The following is a 26,439-nucleotide window of genomic DNA, read 5'->3' as shown; positions in this document are numbered from 1 at the left end:
CCGATGTCAATTCTCAAGTAAAAACAGTCATTTTAACATCAGCATACTGGACATATTCAATTCTGGACATGATCATAAATAGCTTCTAAGAAACAATGTAGGAGAGGAGGGGACACATTTTCCCTTTGAACACAATGGGTATGGCTGGCAAGGGGTGTGCAATCTGGCTTCTTCAGAAACTGGTGATTGCAGAGGGCCTATTTGCATTGCCAAATATCCAAATCTGAGTTTCTGGGTCTGAGGAAAGTAGTTGAGAAGGATGGTTCAATTTGTCACTTGGATAATGCCGCTTACCTTCCTTCCCCTTTTAAGATATAGATCCTCAGTCAGGTTAATACAAATTCTATCTAACATAATTAGAAATCTTGACACAGGAGAAAACTTAGTTTTTGCTCTGATTTATTTGTTTTGAGGAAACTGAAAAGCCAATGAAAAAAATTCCAAGATATATTTCTTTATATTTTCTGTGCATAATTTAAGTTAAAATTTACGTTTTCACTCTAGCCCCTTAATCATTAATAATAACAAATAATAACAAATATTATGCAGTATTTAATGAAAAGGTTATTCATCACTTCACAGAAAATCTGCTTTAACATTTAATCCATTGTTTCCAAAGATTATCAAGCAAAGCACTGTAACCTTTATCTACATTCATCGTTCAAACCCTGGCCAATTTTTTTCTGTAGACAGATCCAAGGTCTCTGAATCATAAAAAGTAATATAATGAAACACAAAAAAAGCTTCATGGACAGTGGCAAAAGTCATCCAAAAGAGAAAACATGATTAACAAACTTGCATCATGGTCAGTTCACAGCACAAAAATCTGTGTAACTGTAAATCACTTGGATGCCCCTGAATTTTCAGCAAAATGTTTGATGTCAAACTGAGAGCAAGGCTGGGAGCTGTGCAAGGAAAACAAAGAGTGGCAGAGAATTTAATGTGTATTTTTGTAGCCTCAGGAAAATCGATGTATACCTGTACATTTTCTCTTTTATTCTCATTGGCAAATGATTATAGCAACTCAGGTGAAAAAAAAATTATAGTAAAATTCACATATTTACAGTGCAGTGCTTTGAACTCTCTTGAATATGCACATGCTTCCCTCTGAAGAGTTCTGGCAACATTTGTGCACGTTTATGATAATGCTGGCGACGGGTTCTTCTTGCGTGTCAGCCAGTCTTCTCCTGCTCTTCTGGAAGGTGTATTTTGCTCGGTAGAGTTGTTTTATCTCTCTTGCCATTTAGAAGTTCTGCTGGGGACTTCATGTCAGCCCGTAAAGGTGTTGCTCGTAATGACAGAAGAGCTAGGTATGGGTCTTCTTTTGATTCGCAACACAGTTTGCAGTTGCCTTTCAATATGGGGATGATGTAATGATAACAAACCCATATTCTGCAGCCAGCTTTCTGAATTCTTGTGGCATGAACTGTGTTCCATTGTCACGTATTACTTGCTCAGGTATTCCTTGTTCAGCAAGGAGCGCTCTCATTTCTGAGGTGATAGTTGATGTTCTTGGGTCTTTCACCCTTTTGACAAACAGAAACTTAGAGTAGTTACAGGCTACTATTAAATACCACTCTTAATTTTCAGTGAACAAGTCTGCTCCCACTATGGCCTGGCAGGTACTTCTGTGGAAGTCACTTCCTCTTTTTGTTGTGTGTTTCCATTGTTGCTTTTGAATATCTGCTTCATCTGGATCAACTGCAACTCCTGACAACTATCCAGACCTAGAATTACTGGTCTGTCTGCATCTACCAGGTAGAATGTACAGAGGATGTTCTTTCCCTTATGGCAGCCATTAATCTTGGCTCTCCCTAGCTGCATGATCATGGGTCCACCATAGGCCATTGATGTGAAATTTGCAGTTTCCAATGCACCATCTTTTGGATACCCTTTTGTTATGTTCTCTGGGAGCATCTGGCAGTAAGGTTTGAGTGGAAGGACATTGCATTGTGATCCAGTATCCATCTTCACCTTTAGGTTAAATATCGTAGGCTTGTTCTGGATTGTCCTCTGTATTTGGATCCTTGTCTGCAACTCACTTCTTTCTTTTGTCTCACCTGACATCTCGTGAAGGTGTATGGATTCTATGTCCAGTATCTGGGTGTCAGGATCCTCATTGTTGTTTCCTTTTATGTGGTGGATCTTCTCCTTGTCTGTTTCTTCATTGGTATTACTGTTTTCTTCATACCAGACTTTCACATCTTCACCCAGTGGTTCTACATTCAGAACTGTGTGAGGGCATTTGTTTTGGTCATTGAAAAGGTGTTGTCTACCGCACTTCTTGCAGGTCTTGGGGGTTTGCATTTGTCTGATTGTGTTATTTATAGCATCAACCCATCCTTCTCTTTGCTGTGGGTAGATCTGCATAGATAAGGATTTCATTTACATCCTCATGGCTTCAAAGGCTCTATAGCTTTGGCCAGCCACAAGCTATCCTTCCCTATGAGAGACTTTTGCACTTCGGGATGGACTCTCCCCTATATTGGTTGTTAAACTAATCTTTCCTCTACATCCTTAAATCTGAATTTTGCAGCAACAATTTTTAGTCTCGTGAGGAAATTACCAACAGTCTCATCAGTCTTTTGCATTAAGCCTTGAAATTCATAGCATTTAATTCTATGATTAGACCTGGGTTCAAGGTGAGATGCAAACTTTGCAAATATCTGCTCTGGATAATTTTTCTCCACCTCTGTAAGCTTCCAGCTATTAAATAAGCCAAGGCCTAACTCCCCTGTCCAGAGAAGTATATAAGTGACCTTCTCCTCTGCTATTGCAATTTTAAAATAGCTCTTGAATGCTAAATTGCACTCCTGCTGAAACTTTTTAAACAATTCAAAAATGTCTTCAGCCTCCCAGTCCATCACTGGGTGAACTGCTGTTGCTCCAGCCATTTTATTTTTCAGTAATTTTTTTTCTCTTTTTCCCCTTCGTATTTTAGTGACTTACAATCAATTGTATGGCTTTATTCTTGTTCTCTTATTTCGCTACCAACATGTTATGTCTCTGTGTTACTTGGGAAGCTTCTTAAATAACTTAGAGATGCAAGATTCAAATAACAGAGGAAACTTTACTTACTGATGTCTTCCACCATCTCAGGAAACTGTTCACTCACACACACACACACACACACACACACACACACACACACATCCCACACACCATACATCCCACAGTTACTGCAGTGAGAAGGGTGTATTCTTACGTGGTTACAAAATAATTCACATTATTCTGACTATATAACATTTATCTCTGCTATATAAAGAACACTGTTTGACGTGCCCAGTTTCTACAGCATTGTGTTTTTACTTCAATCACTACATCTACAGATTTTCATGTTTTACTCAAAAGCTGTCAGGATTTTAAGATATTTCAGAGAAATGGTTATATCAGTGGTTCTCAACCTTTTTTATTTCCACTTACATACCACTTTAAGTATTCCCTATGCCATGGGTGCTCTATGATTAGTAAGGGATTGCTTAAGGTGGTATGTTGGTAGAAAGAAGAGGTTTGAAAATCACCATTTTAATCGTTCCTAATTGACTCGTTATGTGCACTGTTTCATATCTCAAGAAGAAATGGGCCAATGATCATTTTTCTCAAGCAAAATATTTCAGTAACAATTGGGTCTAGAGCAGTGATTCTCAACCTTCCCTTCCCACCCACATACCACCTTAAGCAATCCCTTACTAATCACAGAGCACTGATGGAATAGGGAATACTTAAAAGTGGTTATGTGAGCGGAAAGAAAAAGATTGGGAACCACTGGGCTATATTACCCAATCTTGTGTTTTTATCTGAAGAATGTGGAGACAGCAAGGGGAAAGAGAGAATTCATGGGGACATGAAATTCCTTAGTTTTGAAGTATAAGATAGCACATTGAATGATGGCTTTGTTTCATTTATAGGGATAGTAGGACACATCATATTAATTCATTTTTCTAAGCCATCCACGTGTAACATTGGCACAGATTTACCATCTCTATTAGCATAGCCTGAGCTCCTATTTGCAGCACTTCATCACCCTCCAACTGACCCATTAACAATCCTGGCCCCAGCTTATCCAGATGCTCCTTTTATCCAATTCATCTCCCCCTCCCCGGAAATTCTGTGCCACTTAAAATGCACTTCCTTTGATCATTATATCCCCATTTTTTTCAAAGGATCTTCAATAACATGTAAATACTGGCCTCTAGCCTCTTGGCTTACCCCTGATGAGATAAAGACACATTTTGAGCTATATTCTGGTCTTGTTGTATCTTACATCCCTATTAGTCAGGAAGGTACAATAGCATCTACACTTCCTATGGAGATTGACAAGGGTATGGCTACCAGCCTCCATGCTGACAACCTTTTACAGGAGCACAAATGAGAGTGTCCTGCCTGACTACATCATTGTGTGGGATGATAGTTGCAAAGCATCAAGCCATATAGACCAAGTCCATATAAAGGATATTTAAAATGATGAGAGGATAACTGGGGTTTCCTTTCCTCTATAGAGTACGCTTACTGGGTGTGTGTCTAAATGGATCTCTAGGAATTATACAACACCCTTTCTATCCACCAGGCAGTACCTTCAACTCACTACCATCAAGAAGGTGGTGCGGGAGCATTAAAATGAGGACTGCCAGGCTGGGGAATAGGTTGATGAACAGTATCCTGCAATCATGTAAATCAACCCAAATATTTAGAGATATTTATTTTGATTATTTACATGGTCATTATGTTCTGTGTATTGTGTGGTGTTGTGCATGCACCATAGACTGGAGAGACAATATTTTATCTGTTTCTATATGTACAATCAGATGATAATATAATTGAATTTCAACCTCTGGTTAACAATAATATTAAAATCTCTGTCAGGCTGTAGCAATCTCTTCTCTAGTTTCCCATTCCATCCAAGGATACACCTGATCAAGTCCCAAGAAATTATCCTTTCAAGACCTCCCACACATCTTTTGAAATGTGGTCATGCTCCAGAATATTACTATTTCCTACCCTGAACTCACCAGTTTCAGTGTTTTTCTTCACAGATAAATATTCATTTCAGACCACATCCATTTCCTATAGTTCCACACAGAGCACCTTACTGATCCGAAAGGAGACCGATTCTTGCCCTATGCTTTTATTCATAATATTCTTAGAGAATCTTTTGGGATTCTCCTGCATTTTATTTGCCAAGGATATCTCATGATTCCCTTTTGCCCTCCTAATTTCCTTCATAAATATATACCTATGTCCTCCAAAGAGGGAATTGCAGATTCCTCATTTTTCTTGACTAGACCCTTAATATCCCTCATATGCTGACATTTCCTAATTCTGCTGACCTTTTGGAAACAATACAAGAAATTACCATGAATCTCTCTTCTTTGGCTTGACATCCATATCTAACATAACATGAAATACAAACTACCAAATTAGAATGAGAATAAAAAATATCACATTGTCTATACATCATCTGGTACCACTGACATAAAATATTATTGTCTTCTTAATAAGTACAAATACATTGATATTCCAGCAAAAAATATTGTGGATAAAACACAATATGTAGTATATAAATAAGAATAACAGACAATATTACATAAAAAAATGAAAACATCCTTGAGATGACTAATTTAATTAAAATATGAGATCTGCAAGACCTACTCGTCATTTAACAGCTTATTTCCTAAAGGAACATTTGTAAAGGAATAAGTGTAATCTCTGATTTATTTTCTCTCATCACAAAATACACCAGCAAATATTTTAAATGCAATGTAAAAATGAGAACATTCGCTCATCCATGCAATATTTTAAGTGACATCAAACAAGTTGTGCAAAGACTCTACTCTTCTGAAGCGAATACAAGGATAAAATTAGCTTCGAGCATTGAAGTTGCAGGGATATTATCCAGTTTATGGATACATCTCACAAACAACTTAGCTGTAAAATTACAATCATAGACAGTGGACTGCCTGTTTCATCCTATAGAAAAAAAATATTCTGCTCTGTATATTGTTTTTCTTAGTTGCAATATTTTTGGCAGGCATCTCCTGGCATTCTCCATAAACTGATGTGGAGAAATGAAGTTAACGTTCCAGGTTGATGTTAACCTCCTTTAGAACATCTACAACAAGACCATTATCTGAAAACATGAAAGCCAAATTTGAATAATTGAAGAGTTGCATTGGAAGATGAAAACATTCAATATAGACAGGAGTCAAGAGCATGTTTTAGCTTAAAAACTGGAAAATATTCAAACGAACTTACAATCTCTTTTGATATGATTTTAAGCCTATGGATAAGGCAGATGCACTTAGATGCTGCATCTGGTTTTAGAATGAAGATTTTTGTGAGCATTACAAAGATATGGCTGCTAGAGGGTCAGGATTGGCACCTTAATGTTCCTAGGTTTCATATGGGATAAGGGAGGAAGTAAAAGAGGGGGAGGCCAAGCATTGCTAATCGGGAGAGTGTCGCAGCTGGACTCAGAGAAGACTTAATGGTGGGCTCAGCTGCTGAGGCAGTGTGGGTTAAGATCAGAAATAAGGTGCAATCACTCTGATAGGACTATGTTATGGTCCTTCCAATAGTCAGTGGAATGTTGAAGAACAGATATACAGACATATTACAAAAAGTTGCAATATTGACCCTTCAGTCCTGATGAAAGGTTTAGCCCGAAACATCATCCATTCCTTTGCTTCCACTGATGCTGCTCAACCTGCTGAGTTCCTCTAGCAGAGTGTTTGTTGTGGTGGAGATGCTGTGGATGCAACTGATTTGAATAAGTTCTGATGCAGTCAGTGTTTATGGCCAGAAGATCTTCACTCTTTGCAGAAATGCTAAATGGATTAAATCATGCAAAGGACTGTGTTGCAAATGTGGTGACCATTTCGGAAGATCTAATGAAGGTTATTACAGCAGGCATGAAGTTATTACATTAAAACCCCTGCTATCCAGAATCCAAGCAACCAGCAAATTAAAAAAATTACATTGCAATAAATAAGAATAAATAAAAATTAAAGTAAAATTTTAAAATTGTAAAAGTAAACCTCTGAAGTAACACACAAAAACTTGGTGAAGATGGAAGCGATGTTTGTTTGTTACATTTTATTCTGCATACAGTTTATTTTTTGTACTACCAATCAGTGGTAATTCTGCTGTGCCCACAGGAAAAATGAATCTCAGAGTTGTATGTGATGTCATGTATGTACTCTGACAATAAATCTGAAATCTGAAACAAATATTCAGCCAACAGAGAGCCTTGGTCATGCTTAGTTCATAGCAGCTGTTTGAATAAAGTTGCATTTGAATAAAATGGCATCGCCTCGGATGCAGAGCTAGTTGATGCCACTCGCCGTTGGGGTGACTCTCTTAAATTATCTCCTTGGCCCTGCTTAGTAAGAGTCTTTATCAGTATATTATTAAATATATCAGTAAAGCTTTATCAATAAACTTGGGGAGGGTGGTTAATTATGATGTTGGCACAGTTCGCATAGTGGTTCGCACAAAACTGTTAAAGCACCAGTGACCAGGGTTCAAATTTACATTTACATTTTGTAAGTTACAGAATTACCTGATTAAAGTGAACTTTACATAATTCAGGACTAGAATACTGATTTTTTTTTTCCAAATTACTTTTCATTTTGCATTGTCTTTTAAACTGTTTATCTTAATGCAGGTCTATTAGTTAGCCATTGTAAGAGTGAGTCTCAAGTAACCAGAAAATTCACCTATCTGGCATCTACCACTCCCCATAGGTACGGATAACAGGAGTTTTACTACAATATCAAACCAATACACCATAGCCAGAGTGCGATAGGCTGAGTAAAAATTGTCATGGTAGTGTTAAAAGCACTGGAAATGATCCAAAGAGTTAAAGTCATGATTTCCAAATTTACAACAGGAAGGAGAATTCCAATATCAACAGTGAATTAGAATTGGAGTCAGGATATTTGGCAATATGAAAGTACACAAGGTTGGAGGTCTGAAAACAAAATAGGGATTGTAGAATTTAAAAAAAATACTGCAGATGCTAAAGATCTGAAATAAAAATCACACATTGCAGCAGGTAAGGTAGCAACTGTGCAAAGAGAAACTTGCAAAGACCCTTCATCATCAAGGTATCTTGTAAGCACCAAACAGAATGTATACTAGTATGCACTTGTGAAAAGCTTTTACCAACAATTATCATTCTTGATAAAACCATCAATCTTCTGTTTTTTTTTTAGTTTTCTGTAGATAGATTAATGGAGACCAGTGACTCTAAGAAGGTGGAATTCCAGAATTCACAATGCAATGTATTCAGAACTTAAAGATGATTACAATGAAACAACAATCACCATTCAAGACTTGTGACCAAGTGTGAATGTGGGCCACGTGAAGAATTGAGCCATTTCAAGATTTATTGTCATCTAATAGTAAAGAACATGAAATGTTACGCAAAATGATCTTCACCCTGCCATAAGACAGATAAAGTCACCATTACTGTTACCTGGCGCTCCTTATAGTACGAAAGAAAGAGAAGCAAAAGAGAGTCCCTTCAGAGACACTGAGAGTCCGTGGATTTGCCTCCAGTGCTCCCGCTGCCTCTGCAGCCACAGACTCTCGTTCAATCTATCAGCAACCTGAGTTCCAGATCCAAACATCTGACAAGATCAGGAATCCTTCAGCACTCAAAGCCCGTCAGGAGTCTTTCTTGCCCTCAGCGCCCTCTTGAATGTCGGCTCTGATACATGGATCCCTTGAGCCAGTCTTCAGCAGCCCGCAGCCCATGTAGGACCCCCAACGGCAAGTCACTTGCAGCCTGTGTAAGCCCCTCGCTGATCTGCCACCATGAATGCTGACCTGCAGGGTTGTTTCATCTGCTTCTCAACGGGGGATGTCCTTGCCATTTCTGGTGTCTGCTTGGGTCCATTGCTCCCTGGAGTCTGAAAACCATTATGACCACTGCCAAGTACAGGCACTGCCCTGTAGCTGCAGGATTTTAGTTTAAAAACACCATCAGCTCCTTCAACGGACTATTTGATGCCTCTCTGGTGCCACTAGCATTGGGACCGGGCAGTCGAACCCTTCACTGAAGCATTGTGTCACCACTCACTGCTCTCCCAGATCCACATCAAATCATATGTGGAGAATTTAATGAGATCGACTAATTTACAGAGTTACGCACCAGACAGCAGCAATAGAAATTAACCCAGTGTTATATTTAAAATAATATTTTAAATTATTAATTAACAATAACACCTTATCTAAGTTATCTACAATTACCTAAATTTATCTAAACCTAACCCCCAACTGTGCATGTATCTGATGATGCATTTGTTACTAAAGCTCAGGCCTAATTCTGGAGAGGCAGTTCAAAATTCAATCACTGAAAATCCAATGTTGACACACAGGTTTTAAAATGATGAGACACACAGGCATGGATGCAAAGAAGTTCACAAAGTAGGTGGGAGAAACCGGGGTGATATCCTTGCCGAGTTGCTTCCAGAAAAATGTCCTTTGCAGATGAATGACAACCAAAACTCCCCTTTTTCTGGTGTAGGGAACACAAAGTGAGTGATTTTCAGTTTCCATGAACCCTTTTGCGGGTCAGACAAATTTTAATATTTCTTCTGCCTCTAGGACCCTTTCTATGGGTCAGCCGTTCACAGTGACTTTCACCTTTTTGGTCACAGAGTGGTATTTTCATTCCTTTATTACATGGAGAAATTGGATAAATTGTCTATCACCACACGAGGCCACATTCAGCACAGTATCCCTTCAAAGGATGCTTTTCCAATAGCTGTCTCCTTAAAATGGCCATTATTTATTCCCCTATAACATGGAGAAGTCAGACATTGTCCAAACCAAACACAAGGCCACTTCAGTACTGTATTACTTCCAAGAGCCCTGCTCCACAGTATTGCTTCCTTAAAATTTCCCCTGAGCAAAATTTGCCTTGAATCTTTCGGGTTTTCCAGGGCCACCTCCTCTCTCTTCAGATTTATCCAATTTAGAAGCATGCTGTCCTCAGCCTGTCTGTCAGCTCACAGTCAAACTCTAAAGCCTGCAGAGTTTTGTTAAATTTGTTCTCTTAAAATGACAGTACAACACAAATGGAAAATGAACTGAAAATGGGAGCACATAACAACAGTTAAAAATATCTATTGATATAAATAGCTTGCATGGGTTTATTACTATTTTAAAAAAAGGTAAGCAGGTGAAAGTGTACGTGCATCTTGGAGTGTCCCAGCTATATGACCTCAGCACCAGACTCTGCTGTTTACTTGCAGTAACTATTTGCCCTGGGAGCAGCATCACTAAGGAGATGTTTAACACCACACTTTCCTTAAGAGTGGTTTCGTATAAAGACTAAGGAAACGCATCTGGCCCTCACAGTTTTCACATTTCACAATAACCCCTAATTTCTTTTTATTGCTTGCTCAAATTCATGCCAAATACTTCAATTACATTGGCTAGAATTGCGACCAGTTGTATCAGTTTCAAATGAATTGAATCCTGAATTGATGAATAATAAGCATCTTTCTAAAGCAAGCAAAAAATTATTAAACAGAAAGTCAAATGGAGTCTTCATCATGTTCTAAAAACTTGCATGGATCATTTATCGACATAGCTTTTTAACCTCTCCCTAACTCAATCCAAAATTTCCACTTGGTTTAAGAAGACCACTATCACACTGGTGCCAAAGAGAAACAATATAAATGTCCTTAATGACTAGGTCATGACCAGATGGCTCTGACAACCATCATAATGAGGTGTTTCAAGAGATTGATTATAGCTTATATTAATTCCAGCCTCCCAATCAACCACAATCAACTACAATTCACTTATCTTCACAACAGGTCCTCGCTAGATGCCATCTTCCTGGCTCTGCACTCATCTCCAAAATACCTGGGGAACAAGGCGACTCCTATTTAAGAACTATAGCTCCAACTTCAATATTATAGTCCTAAAAAGACTCATGTCAAAACTCCTGGATGTGGGTTTAAGCACATTACTCTGCAGCTAGATCATTGTCTTCCTGAACTATCGTGAGGAATGGCAACTACACCTCCTCCGAAATAATCCTCAACACCGCTGCCTCGCTTGGCTGCATGCCCAGCTCCGTACTATATTCCTTATTAATGCTTAACTGTGCAAATACAACTACTGCCAAAATCCATCAACAAGTTTGCAGGGGACACCATGGAGGCAGGCCAGGTTTCAAACAATAATGAGATCAGCATCGAATTTAATGTCACAAACATATCATGATTTTTTTTTGTGGCAGCATTACAGTTACAAATGTTGCTATAAATCACATTTAAAAAATAAATTCATTTGTGTAAAAAGAAGAGAAAATGAGGTAGTGTCTGTGGTTTATTGAATTGGTCAGAAATCTGATGGTGGAGGGGAAGAAACTATTATTGGGCTACTGAGTGTTCTCTTCATGCTCCTGTATCTCATTCCTGATGGTAGCAGTGTGAAGAGGGCATGGCCTGGATGGTGAGGGTCCTTGTTAATAAGGGCTGCTTTCTTAAGAACCTCTTCTTGTAGATGTCCTTGATTGAGTGAAGACACTGCCCAAATTCCTGACCTGGCCATTGGCCCCTCCCTACCAGAAATTTACAAGAGTCTTTGGACATACCAAATCTCCTCAAACTCCTCAGAAAGTATAGCCACTGGTGAGCCTTCTTTATGATTCCATCGACATAGAGGCCCCAAGAGAGATCTTCAGGAATGATGACTCCCAGGACTTTGAAGTCCTTAACCCGTTCCACTCATTACTCCTCGATTAGCACTGGTTCATGTTTTCCTGATTTTTTTCCCCTCCCGAAGTCCACAATCAACTTGCTAGTTTTGCTCACATTGAGTGCAAGGTTGTGGTTGTGACACTACTCAACCAGCTGATCTATCTCTTGCCATACGCTTTAACATTGCCATTTATGATTTTGCCAATGACCATGGTGACATCAGCAAATTTGTAGACGACATTTGAATTGTGCCATTCAACACAGTCATGGATGTTGGATGAGTAGATCAATGGGATAAACACTCATTCTTGAAGTGTAGCTGCATTGATTGTTAGCGAGGAGGAAACATTGTTTCAGATTCATACTAACTGTGATCTTCTGATGAGGAGGTCTTTCTTTTAAAATTATTTTTATTCAGTTTTATCATAAAACCATACATTATAAGACCATATAAATTAATAATATACATTTGGATTGGTATCATATCATATAGAAATAATAATACATGGACTCATATTCCAATCTAAACATATAATGAATAGTTAAAAAAAGGAAAGTAAAAAGAAAAAAAGAGAAAAAAGGTTGAATATAAAGATTTAACCCCATCCACCAACCAAGGTTGAAATTGGTATTTAAGCAAACTTGAAGTCGAGCAATGGCCTCCGGAGATCAAACGAAACATGCCCATTTACTGCATCCCTGCACCTTGATCATTCCAATAATGAAAGTAAGCTATAAATGGACACCAAGTCTTATAGAAAGAGATCTTAATCTTCCTAATATTGTGCCTGATTTTATCCAAACTTAGAAAGGGCATAATATCCAGTAACCATTGTCCATTGGTAGGTGGAAAGTTCTTTTTTCCATTTAAGCAATATTCCTTTCCTAGTGAGTAATGTAGAAAATGTTTTTGGTTAGACGTTAAATATATATTTACATCACTGGAGAAGCCAAACATTGCCATCAACAGACATGATTCTCGATTAATCCCAAAATCCTAAAAATGGCTAAAAATGTTCTGAAAATATCAGTCCAATATTCTACTCAATTGGGACAAAACCAAAACAAAGAGGCTTCAAATCTTTTATATTTGTCACACAACGAGTTTCTATCTGGGTAGATTCGAGCAAGCTTAACTTTAGGAAAATGTACTCTATGCACCACTTTAAATTGAATCAAACTGCTGAGCACATAGAGATGAGTCATGGAGAAGAACCAACATTTAAATCCAATCTTCTAAAATAGACATATTAAGATCATTCCCCATTCAGTTTTATGCCTATTAAAGAGACAGTTTTTAAAAATTCAATATTTTATAATATAAGGTGGATATTATACCTATATGTACACATTGTAATTCAAATAGTTTTTCTTTGAAATTCAGATTTGGAAGATATGGAAATGCTGAAAGTTTAGAATGAATAAAATGTCTAATGTGTTAATATTTTAAAAAGTGTTCATTTGACAGATTAAATTTCATCATCAATGATTGTAAAGATGCAAAATTTTGTTGAATAAAAAGATCATTAAAAGCTTTAATTCCTAGATGATTCCATTCTTCATAGTTTTCATCTAAAATGGCAGATTGGATAAATGATTAAGTAGAATAGGACTAGTGAATATAAATCCTATTATTCCAAAAAGCGTCCTAAATTTACTCCAAACCTTCAATCTATATTTCATTGTTACATTCTTTGTTGGTTTTGGAACAGATAGAGGTAAAGGTGAGCCCAATGCTGCCCGTAAGGAAGAATTCTTAAGGTATTTCAATTCGGTTTCCATCCAATTGGGGCAATCATCTCTATTATCAAACTGTAAGAACAATAACATATTCTTTATGCTCATTGCCCAATAATAAAATCTAAAAATAGGTAACAATGGTCCTCCATCATTTCTTGTGTTCTGAAGATAACTTTTATTTGTTCTTGCTTTCTTTCCTTGCCATATATATGACATAATAGATGATTCCAATGTGTCAAGGACTTAGAAATAAAAATTGGGAATGATTTAAATAAATATAACATTTTGGTTAAATATTAATTTTAATCAAATTAATATTAATTTAGAGAAAGTGATGACCATCCAGAAAGTATTGTTTTAGTCCAATTAAATAAAACTACAAAGTTTTCTTTAAAGAGGTTTTAAATATTCTGTTATCATTATACCTAGATATTTCTATTGATCTTTCACTATTTTAAAATGATAATTAGAATATAGAGTAAGTGTACCTTTTAGTGTTAATAATTTGCTTTTATGCAGATTAAGTTTATATCCTGCAAATTTAATAAAGCATTTAAGTAATGATATACCTCCGGAGAGGTCACAAAAAGTAAAAGGTCATCTGCATATAGAGATAACCTATGTTCAATAGGTCCTCTAAACAAGCCTCTAAAATCTTCATTTGCTCATATAGCAACAGCTAGTGGCTCAACCACTAAATCAAAAAGCAAAGGGCATGGGAGCAATCCTGTCATGTGCCTTATTGTAATTTAAAAAAAAACTTTTATTGTTGAGAATTAGTAAGAATTGATGCTCTTGGAGATTAATATGAAAGTTTTATCCATTAAATAAAATCTGGTCTAAAATTAAATTTTACTAAAATGGCAAATAGGTATTCCCAATTTACTCATCAAATACTTTTTCAGCATCTCAGGAAACAATACATTCAGCCAGGTGAGTAAAAGGAGAATATATAATGTTCATTAATCTATAAATATTATGATAAGAATATCTATTTTTAATAAAACCCATTTTGTCTAAATTTATTATTACTGGTAAAAATAATTTCTAATCTATGTGCAAAATTTTTGATAAAGTCTTTATGTCCACATTGAGTAAAGAAATTGATCTGTACAACATACAATTATCAGGTTCTTTGCATTTTTTTTTAAATCAGAGAAATGGCAGCCTTGCTAAAAGAAGGAAAAATTCTCTTCTTAAAATAAATCATTCAGTATTAGGTTTAGTTGTGGAATAAGTTGTTCAGAGAATATTGTAGAACTCTACTGGAAATCCATCTGGACCTGGAGATTTGCCCGATTGTAGAAAGGATATTGCTTTTTGCAGTTCTTCTTGTGAATTTGGAGCTTACAAACTTTGTTGGTTTTCCTGGGATATTATTGGTATATCCTGAGGCAGCTTTCCTTGGTCCCACCAGAGCATGAAAAACTCATGCAGTTTGGTATGCAGAGCTTTGCTGCCAGCCATCCAGACATCTGTGGGGGATTCCATCCATACCTGCTGCTTTGCCACTTTTCAGTTGTTCAATTGCCTTATATGTCTCTTCCCGGGAAAGGACCTCATCCAGCTCTAGATTCAAGGGTTGTTGAAGGAGCTGGAGCAGGGCGGATTCTTGGACTGAGCAGTTGGCACTGAAAAGAGATTGGAAGTGTTCTGACCATCAACTGAGGATGGAGATCTGGTCGCTGAGGAGGACTTCGCCGTCTGAGCTGTGCAGAGGGCTTTGGACTTGGGGTGAGGGGCCTTACACCACCTTTAGTGTCTCATAAAAACCCCTGAAGTCACCACTGTCGGTGCTAAGCTGGGTTCGTTTGGCAAGGCTAGTCCACCACTCATTTTGGATCTCCCGGAGTTAGCGCTGAAGATGGCTGCTTGCGAGACGGAAGGCTCATTTTTTCTCTGGCCAGGAAGGCTTTGCAAGGTGAGCCTGGTGAGAAAATTGCTTCTTTGCCAGCAGCTCCTGGATTTCCTGGTTGTTTTCGTCAAACCAGTCCTTGTTTTTCCTGGAGGAGAAGCCCAGTACCTCTTCAGTGGATTGCAGTATGGCCATTTTCAGCTATCCCAGAGGGTTTCAGGAGACATGTCCGTGAGGCAGTTTGTATCCTCAAGCTTTGCTTGAAGGTTTGCCTGGAAGTTTCATCTCACTACGACTGACTGCAAGTTTCCAACATTGAACCTCTTTCTGGGGGCTCCGTGATGCCATCATCATCACCCTGTACAAAAACAAAGGCGAGAAATCAGACTGCTCAAACTACAGGGGAATCACGTTGCTCTCCATTGCAGGCAAAATCTTCGCTAGGATTCTCCTTAATAGACTAATACCTAGTGTCGCCGTAAATGTCCTCCCAGAATCACAGTGTGGCTTTTGTGCAAACAGAGGAACTACTGACATGGTCTTTGCCCTCAGACAACTCCAAGAAAAGTGCAAAGAACAAAACAAAGACTCTACATCACATTTGTTGACCTCACCAAAGCCTTTGACACCGTGAGCAGGAAAGGGCTTTGGCAAATACTAGAGCGCCTCGGATGCCCCCCAAGTTCCTCAACATGGTTATCCAACTGGACGAAAACCAACAAGGTCGGGTCAGATACAGCAATGAGTTCTCTGAACCCTTCTCCATTGACAACAGCGCGAAGCAAGGCTGCATCCTTGCACCAACCCTCTTTACTATCTTCTTCAGCATGATGCTGAAACAAGCCATGAAAGACCTCAACAATGAAGACGCTGTTTACATCTGGTACCGCACGGATGGCAGTCTTTTCAATCTGAGGCACCTGCAAGCTCACACCAAGACACAAGAGAAACTTGTCCGTGAACTACTCTTTGCAGACGATGCTGCTTTAGTTGCCCATTCAGAGCCAGCTCTCCAGCGCATGACGTCCTGTTATGCGGAAACTGCCAAAATGTTTGGCCTGGAAGTCAGCCTGAAGAAAACTGAGGTCCTCCATCAGCCAGCTCCCCACCATGACTACTAGCCCCCCCAGATCTCCATCGGGCACACAGAACTCAAAATGGTCAACCAGTTTACCTACCTTGGCTGCACCATTTCATCGGATGCAAGGATCGACAAAGAGATAGACAACAGACTCGCCAAGGCAAATAGCGCCTTTGGAAGACTACACAAAAGAGTCTGGAAAAACAACCACCTGAAGAAACACACAAAGATCAGCGTGTACAGAGCTGTTGTCATACCCACGCTCCTGTTCAGCTCCGAATCATGGGTCCGCTACCGGCATCACCTACGTCTCCTAGAACGCTTCCACCAGCATTGTCTCCGCTCCATCCTCAACATTCATTGGAGCGCCTTCATCCCTAACGTCGAAGTACTCGAGATGGCAGAGGCCGACAGCATCGAGTCCACGCTGCTGAAGATCCAGCTGCGCTGGGTGGGTCACGTCTCCAGAATGGAGGACCATTGCCTTCCCAAGATCGTGTGATATGGCGAGCTCTCCACTGGCCACCGAGACAGAGGTGCACCAAAGAAGAGGTACAAGGACTGCTTAAAGAAATTTCTTGGTGCCTGCCACATTGACCACTGCCAGTGGGCTGATATCGTCTCCAACTGTGCATCTTGGCGGCTCACCGTTCGGCAGGCAGCAACCTCCTTTGAAGAAGACCACAGAGCCCACCTCATTGACAACAGACAAAGGAGGAAAAACCCAACATCCAACCCCAATCAACCAATTTTCCATTGCAACCGCTGCAACCGTGCCTGCCTGTCCCGCATCGGACTTGTCAATCACCATCGAGCCTGCAGCAGACGTGGACATACCCATCCATAAATCTTCGTCCGCGAAGCCAAGCCAAAGAAAAAAGAAAAGAAGAATTGGTATATCCAAATTATCTAAAAAAAATCATTCATCAGATCATATTCATTGTTAAATTCAGAAGAGTAAAATTTAAAATAGAAATATCTAAAGATGTCATTTATTTTAGAATGGTCAGTGGTTACTGTACTGTTATGAGCCCAAAGGACACCAAAACCCAGCAGCAATAGATTTTCACCATGACAAATGGTTACTTAAACAAAAGTTGTTTTTAATTATCTTTAAACATCTCTCTACAGGAAAGATATCAATAAGATTGAAATAGTACAGATTTACTAGGATGTTGCTTGGACTTCAGAAACTGAGTTGCAGGAAAAGGTTAAACAGATTAGTATTTTACACCCTGGAGCAAAGAAGAATAAGGGTAGATTTGACAGAGGTATTTAAAATTATGGGGGGTATAGACAGAGTAAATATTGGTAGGCTTTTTCCCTGGAGTGTAGTTGAGATACAAACCAGAGGACATGGGTTAAGGCTAAAGGGGGAAAGGTTTAGGGGGAAACTTCTTCACAAGGAGAGTGATGGGAGTGTGGAATGAGCTACCAGCTGAAATGGTGAATGCCATCTCAATTTTAACATTTAAGAAGAATATGGACAGGATGGGAGATGTATGGAGGACTATGGACTGGGTGTAGGTCAGTGGAAGAAGGCACAAAAAATGGTTTGGCACAGACTAGAAGAGCCAAAGGGGGCAGTTTCTGTCCTGTAATCTTCTATGGTTCTTTCATTATGTAAATGTGGCTCAAGAAGATGCAGGAGTGGAAGCTGCCTTTACATGTAACATGTATTTCAGATTTAAAGTGAATGTGTGGGTGGGAGAGAATGGCAACATTAGTTACAAAAGCAATTATAGGCAGAAGGGATAATATATCTGAAGAATCATCAAATGAGGCCTGTATAAGTTGAAATAAAGAAACAAATTATACTTTAGGAAGTGCACTATAAACCACAAAACTGTTTAAGAGAGATAGAACAGAAAATTTACAGATAACCCTCTGTAGTGGGTTGTATAAAGGAAAGGGAGCATACAGAATGGAGACTGAAAACTTGGCTGAATGGTGCACCAACGACAACATTTTACTCAATGTCATCAAATCCAAGGAGTTCATTGCTGACTTCAGGAAGGGAAAGCCAGAGATATACAATCCAGTGATCATTGGTGGAAATCAAAGGTGGAAAGGATGAGCAAATTTAAGTTTTTGGGTTTTTTTGTAAATTATACTTTGATTATAATTTTTAATGTTACTCTTTCATTAAAGGAGTCGTATTTCACACTCATAACAGCAACAAATATTATAATTATGGCTGTAGGTAAGATGTTTTCTTAATATTAAGGATATTTTAGATACAGGAAGGAAATTCTCACATTAAAACGGTTATGGAAATAAACATTTGCAAATATAGGGTTAAAGGGATACCTGGCATCAGTGTCTGAGTGTTTTTAAATGGTCATTTATTTTACTTCCATGTTGATTTTAATGGTCCAAGTATGCATTTAAGAAACATTAATGCTTCAAGTATTTTACTGCTTGTGCTTTGGGAAATAATTTAAATTTGCATGAAAATTTCCAGCATTTAAACACTTGAAATTTAAATGTTTGGCCTCATTAATTCATATCTTTTGGGAATGCTCTAATTTAGAAAAAAAATTGGAAAGACATTTTCCAGACTTTAACAACGATTCTAAAGATCAAATTAAAACCATGCCCTCTTATTTCTTTGTTAGGTTTTTCTCAAAAAGAGGATATACTCTTGACTTCAAACCATGAGAAAATTTTAGCTTTTGCCTCATTGATTGCTAGATGAGCAATTTTACTGAAATGGAAGAATGACTCTCCACCTACTCATGCCCAATGGTTAAATGATGTAATGTCCTATTCAAGCTTGGAGAAAATTAAATACAACATTAAAGATAGAGAGTTTCAATTTGACAAGATTACTATCATAACTGGAAAATTTAAAAAATATGGATGCTCCAGAGACTATCTGTCCAGAGTCTGAAGGTCATTATACAAACCATATCTTTACAATTTTACAAGTTAACCTTGTTTAGAGAGAGGATTTTTGTTTCCTTTTTTTCTTTTATCTTTGCTTTTTTTTAAGATTTATTAGTCAAATACGGGTTTAATATGGTTGCCATGGATCATATTAATTAGGATAGAATGCACCCTTTGTTTATATAAAGGGATTGTTTAATTTAGTCTTATCTATTTTCTATCCAGAAATATATTGGAACATGTTATGAGAAAGGGTAAACTGTTAATTACCATATTGATAAAAAATGATGCCTGAAGGAAATAAGTCAAATAAACAATTATGGGTAGGTTTTTGTTCATTAAATATTTAATTTGTGATATGACGTGTTGTTTGTTATATTTTATGATATTGTATTTAGGATTTATACGTTACACTCAATAAAAATATTTTAAAAAGAAAAAAATAAATTTAAATATTAACATTTGTACTAAAATTGTAAGGGAGGAATTTTACATGAACATTCTGATTTCATTAATAATCCATGACGTAATTACAAATTCATGATTTAATAGAGTAAAACCTCACACTGGACAAAAATCAATCCACCAAAAGACATGTGATTTTTGTACAATTAATGAAGTTGTACTCGAGATTGCAGAGGCCGACAGCATCGAGTCCACGCTGCTGAAGATCCAGCTGCGCTGGGTGGGTCACGTCTCCAGAATGGAGGACCATCGCCTTCCCAAGATCGTGTTCTATGGCGAGCTCTCCACTGGCCACCGTGACAGAGGTGCACCAATGAAGAGGTACAAGGACTGCCTAAAGAAATCTCTTGGTGCCTGCCCCATTGAACACCGCCAGTGGGCTGATCTCGCTTCAAACCGTGCATCTTGACGCCTCACAGTTCGGCGGGCAGCAACCTCCTTTTAAGAAGACCGCAGAGCCCACCTCGCTGACAAAAGACAAAGGAGGAAAAACCCAACACCCAACCCCAACCCACCAATTTTCCCCTGCAACCGCTGCAACCGTGTCTGCCTGTCCCGCATCGGTCTTGTCAGCACAATCGAGCCTGCAGTTGACTTGGACTTTTACCCCCTCCATAAATCTTCATCCGTGAAGCCAAGCCAAAGTAAGTAAGTACATAATTGTACTAATTATATAACCAATAAAGTGATTCCATGTCCAAATATTGTTTTGAAACCAAAAACTTGTCTTAAGGTAAAATGGTCAACTTATTCAATGTTTTTTAGAGTATTATTTTGCTGTAATTTTAAATGCAGAATGCTTCATCAGCATAATGGATAATTGCCACTTCAGAAAACTTGTGAGACCTGTGTGGTCACTTTATTTCTTATTAGTTATTTGGTTTATTAATAGAAACCATGAAAAACTACTTCTACAGAAATGCCTTTCAATCCCCAGGGCATCTCAAAATAACTTATAGTCAATTAACTAGTTCAGATATGGAGTCATCACATGCTGCTTTATAGAAAAATTAACTTATCACGCTGAACTTGAAATGAAATAATTAACATTGAAGGTAACATTTTATCACACTGCTTCAAGAAAACTCTGCAGTCATCCCCAAAAGAAGCTCAACTGCTCTGTGTTCCAAAGAGATTGCATTATTTAAGATCTATATGATCAATATTCTTTTCCTTCACAAGCTCTTGTAACAGCCTAAGTGGTCCAATGACCATTTCCAAAAATCCATATTTCTAAACCTTCAAGGAATGGAACTTCTCTATTATTAACACGAGGCCTGATGGAATGAGATTTGATCTGTTTGAATTGTCTTAGCTACTTAGAACCACAATGGACAACATTCTTGTCCTTCACTAGATGGTTGTGCATTTTACACAAACTGTGACATTTGTGGAGTTCATCATCAAGGAGCAAAGAAACATTTGTTGAGATCAATTCAATTCCCATCACCCTCTGTGAAAGTACTCCTTCTAATGCCCACCATCCTCTGAGTGAAAAAGATACCATAGAGCCATGGAGATACACAGCATGGAAATGGGTTCTTCACCCCAACTGCTCACACAGACCAAACTGTCCCACCCACACTTGTCCCACTTCTAGAATCATGTAAAATAGAAGATTACAGCTCAGAAAATAGGCCCTTCATTCTCATCTTGCTTTAAATCCATGCCCTCAAGTTAGTCTTCTACGCTGGTAAAAACAATACGACTACAGTATTTATCTTATCAATGCCCTCAGGATTTTATAAACCTCGATAAGTTCACTCCTCAGCTTCACATGCTCCAGGGATGTAGTCCCAGCCTATCCAGCTTCTCCTTGTAATCCAATTCCACCAGTCCAATAATATTCTTGTGAATCTTTTATGAACAAACTGCACACAATATTCCAAGTGCATTATCAACAATGTCTTGTGCAATTGCACCACCATGACCATCCTTTATGTGCCTAACTTAATATTTATAGTATAATGAAGCAAAATGCCCAAAGGTGATTCACAGAAATATAGACATCCATAATGTTTAAGTCTAGTCAAAAGATGGGCAGATGAAAAATATCTTGGGCAAAGAATTGGGTTAAAAGGAAAATCTTACAGAAATAAAGATAGAGAGACTCAGTGATGTGAAGCTGTTAATTACAGAGCAATTAAAAATGGGTATAATCAACAAGATTGAACTGGAGAGAGGCAGAGAAAGAACCACAGAACACCACGCTTCAGCCCTTCTTATCTTTGCCGAACTTGTTCAGCTTCATCCTACTGTCCTGCACCAGGACCATATCCCTCGATAGTCCTCCTATCCTTGAACCTGTCCAAATTTTTCTTAAATATTAAACTTGAGTCTGAATTTACCAATTTAGCTGGCAGCTTGTTCCAAACACCCGCCACTCTCTGTGTGAATAAGTTACCCCTAATGCTTCCTTTATTAAATATTTTGTCTTTCACCCTAAACTCATGTCCTCTAGTTTTTTTCTCTCATAACCTCAGAGAAAAAAGCCTTCTTGCATTTAATCAATCTATCCCCAACATAATTTTACATTCCTCATCTTGTAAGGTTGCCAGACTTGGAAGTGATTCCAAGGGAGAGAATGGGTGAAGCATGCAGTGATTTGAAAAGAAAGGTGAGAATGATAAAATTGAAAATAATTGGCAACTGTGTAGGTTGATAAGAACAGGGATAATGGATGAATGGGTTGGTGCAAGTTAAGCCACGGGCAGCAGAATTTGGATTTCCTCGGTTCATACTTTTTAAACACATCTGTGAATTTCTTCATTCTATGGGCTTAGCTGAAAACATTCTGCCATAAATTATGACATGATTATAGGAATTCTGTGCGACTTCCACTTCTATTTGAAATTTCTTTTATTTTGAATGAAGTAGCTTTCACAACAACCACAGCAACTCCATTAATAACATACAGCATGCAGCAAAATTTCCCAGGAACATTAGCTCATAGAGTCATAGGATACATAGCATGAACAAAAGGCCTCAAAGGCCACTGCAATATGTCAACCAGCATGCCTATCTATACTTATCCCACTTGCCTGCATTGATTCCAAATTCCTCTGTGCCCTGGACATTTTATTGACTATCTCGAACCATAGAACATTACAGCACATAAACAGGCCCCTTTGGCCCTTCTAGTCTGTGTCAAACCATTTATTTTGCCTAACCCCACTGATCTACACCGTCCATAGCCCTCTATACCTCTCTCATCATGTACCTGTCCAAATTTTTCTTAAATGTTAAAATTGAGCCCCCATTCACCACCTCAGCTGGTGGCTCATTCCACACTCCCATCACTCTCTGTGTGAAGAAGTTCTGCCTCATGTTCCCCCTAAACTTGTATCCTTTCACTCTTAGCCCATGTCCTCTCGTTTGTATCTCACCCATCCTCAGTGTAAAAAGCCTATTTACATTTACTCTGTCTATCCCCCTCATAATTTTAAATACCTCTATCAAATCTCCCCTCATTCTTCAATAATGATAACTACAGGAAATAATTGCTCCTTCCCTTTGGCCAATTTCTCAGTTGATCATTTAATTGTTGTAATCTTGGACCACCTTCTTCACTGTTTGTTCTACCTCCAACTTTGATAACATCTGCAATTTATTAACTCAGCTTTTAGACCAATAGAGCATGAATCACTTGCCTGGATTTTTTAAAATCCATCCCAGCATAGCCAGTCTAAAACCATAACTATACAACAGAACAGACATTTACTTTTGGGAATTGCTCTGTCTTGCCTTATGGCAGCATTTTATTTTTGTGGCAACTAGAACTGTACACATGTACAACAATGACCCAGGGAAATACAGAACACCACCATGTACAAGCACATTGCTCTTTCCAATACCCATATGGTTGAACTTACTTTTAAATTGAATTTTGCAACTACAAGAAACTTAATGAGTTTATTCAGAATGCCAACCAGTTTGATCATCTGTATAAATGGAAAATTTATGTTTGATTCTTTTCCTATAAATCCATGAAATATCTTCGCGCTCTCGAAATGTAATTGCCAATGGCTCTATGGCCAAATCTAAAAGTAATGGACTTAAAGGACATCCTTGATGGGTTCCCCATTGGAGATTTAAAAAGTTATGACTGTTGAAAATTAGTGAGAATTGAAGGCATAGGGAATGAATACAATAGTTTAATCCATGTAATAAAACATGGTCCAAAATTACATTTTTCTAGAATCGCAGATAAGTATCTCCATCCCATCCGATAAAATGTTTCTCTACTTGTAAGGAAAGAATACATTCAGGAACCACACTGGAAGGTAAATGTAAAATATCCAATAGGCGACATATATTAAAATAAGTATAATGATTTTTAATAAAAACAAGTCTGATCTTCAGAAATGATTAATGGTGGAATATTCTCCAATCTTCCAGTGAATACTTATGCCAAGATTTAAAAATCAATATTTAATAAAGAAATTGGCCTGTAGGAGGAGCACTCAACTGGACCTTTACCTTTCTTTACTAAGAGAGATATGCATGCTTTGCTAAAAGATGCTTGAAGATTACCTTGCTTAAATTAATCAGATAGTGCAGAACTTAAATGAGGTGAAAGCAATTGAGAAAAAGATTTTTTTAAAACTCCACATACTGGAGATTTTCTAGATTGCGATAAAGAAATAGCAGTAACGGGGGCTGGGGGGGCGTGGAAAGATGGTGTAGAAGAAAGACATGTGTTCCACCTTTCCCCAGTTGGATTATTAAATATCCGATTTTAAAAAGTATAAAAGTGGTTAAAAATAATATTTATATTTTTGAATAACAGTGATTCACCATGGCTATGTGAAGAAATCCAAAACTCAACTTCAGAAGAAATTACCATATAAAAGTGTAGATGAACCGAGGCCTACCTGTACAGCTGAATCCACGGAGTCATTGTTGGGAGCCTCCAAGCCTCAGAGGACTCCTGCCTGTTCAAGCTTGACCTCGGCGCCGATCCTGCAGTCGCAAGATAGCGCCGGCACTCTGGTGAGTTCAGTCGTAGCCGACCAGTGTGCACGTGAAGCTGTGCGCGTGGGTAGCCTGACCGACAAAGGGGCCCGTGAGCCTGCAACATTGCTGGGTGGGCTGGGGACGCGCAGTGGAGTGTCAAAGGACGCTTCTCCACATCCGGCGGTTCTGCCGGGCATGTGCAGGGCATCCTGGGTCCGTGACCTTTTAGAGAAAGTGTAGGCTGTGGGGGACCCTGAGCACCAGCGTCGGGTGTCCAAACCTGCAGCCACACAGTCAAAGGACCTATGGTGACTGAAGAAGAAGAGCAACTTACCTTATTGGAATTTGCCCAGGAGGAGGAGCCTGCAGTTAAAGAAGGTAGAACTCAAAAAATGGCTATGGAATCTGGATTGGACTCAGTGTTCACTGTTTTCGAAGGGATTGCTTCTCAAATGGATAATATGTCAAAACAAATGTCAACTCAAATGACCCAAGGATTTGTGGAGGTGAAAACAAAAATGAATATTTTGTGTGATGAAATATCAACTATGAAACAAGAAATGACTGTAGTTAAGAGTGATATTAACAGATGTATAAAATCTGTTGATATTGTACAAGATAATTTTTAAAAAATTGAAACAGCCTTTTCTGAATGTCAAAATCAGTTGGAACACAATAGAGGAAAAATGGAAAAAGTGGAAGGTTCTTTTGGATATTGGGGGATTCAAAGAAGGGATTGAAGAAGATTGATTCATTGGAAAATCAAAGCCAGAGAAATAATGTGAAAATAGTTGGTCTTCCAGAGGACATTGAAGGTTCTGATCCAATAAAATTTTTTAAGCATTGGATCCCAGAGGTACTGGGTAAAGAGCTTTTTCCTGAAGGTTTGGAACTGGATCGAGCCCATAGAGCATTGAGGAAAAAAACACTTCCAGGACAAACACCGAGGGTGGTCTTGATTCATTGTTTGAAATATCAAGATAGAGAAATGATTTTACTTTGAATGGCAATACAGAAAGCACGGCAGAGTCAATCCCCGTTAATGGTTCAAAATAATAGTGTTTTTTATGCCGATTTGAGTCAAGAGGTCATTAGAAGACGACGGGAATTTAATTCGGCTAAAGATGTCTTAGGGCGAAAGGGCTATAAGTTTGCTTTTCGTTATCTTGCAATTTTGAAGGTTTTTTACGGAAACTTTCAATCTCAATTTTTTGAGAACGATCACAATGCCTTGGTTTTTGCTAATTCATTGCCAGAATTGCGAAGAAATGGGCAGTCTTCACCATCGTCGAAAAAATGGAAACGGGAGTGGGAAAGGGTATGGAAAGAATGGTAAGAATGGAAGGAAAGAAGAGCTGACACAAAGTCTTCATGACATTGAAGATCCAGAACAATCATTGGGCTTGGAATCATTGGGTTGAATATATTTAGTATATTTAAATGTTCTTAATCACATAATGAATATGTATCTGGCTGGGTACGGGGGTGGGGGGTGATGACACTGAAAGCTTTGACTGTCATCTACCACTAGTGGGCTTACCACACCCAGATTTTTACTACCTTTGGGTGATTTTTTAATTTTTTGGGTTTTTTTTGTTTATTGAGGGGTGGGGTTTATTTTTGTTTTTGAAAAATTATAAAGCGGAGCATTATTTTATAGTGTGTAAATATACTAGTGGTTAGTAAATATGTCTTCTTTGAATTTTGCAACTTTTAATGTTCAGGGATTAAAT

General features: G+C 38.2%; 1 protein-coding gene across 9 annotated transcripts in view; it reads right to left on the bottom strand.

Moving 5' to 3' along the window:
* Nucleotides 1–26,439, bottom strand: part of LOC138751586 (RNA-binding motif, single-stranded-interacting protein 3) — a 1,523,265-nt gene that overhangs the window by 402,687 nt on the left and 1,094,139 nt on the right. The gene's annotated exons all lie outside the window — the stretch shown is intronic.

This window comes from Narcine bancroftii, chromosome 1 (genome assembly GCF_036971445.1).
Source record: "Narcine bancroftii isolate sNarBan1 chromosome 1, sNarBan1.hap1, whole genome shotgun sequence".
Classification (NCBI taxonomy): Eukaryota; Metazoa; Chordata; class Chondrichthyes; order Torpediniformes; family Narcinidae; genus Narcine; species Narcine bancroftii.
The sequence above is the reverse complement of the archived record's forward strand: the minus strand, read 5'-3'. Positions and strand labels throughout refer to the sequence as shown.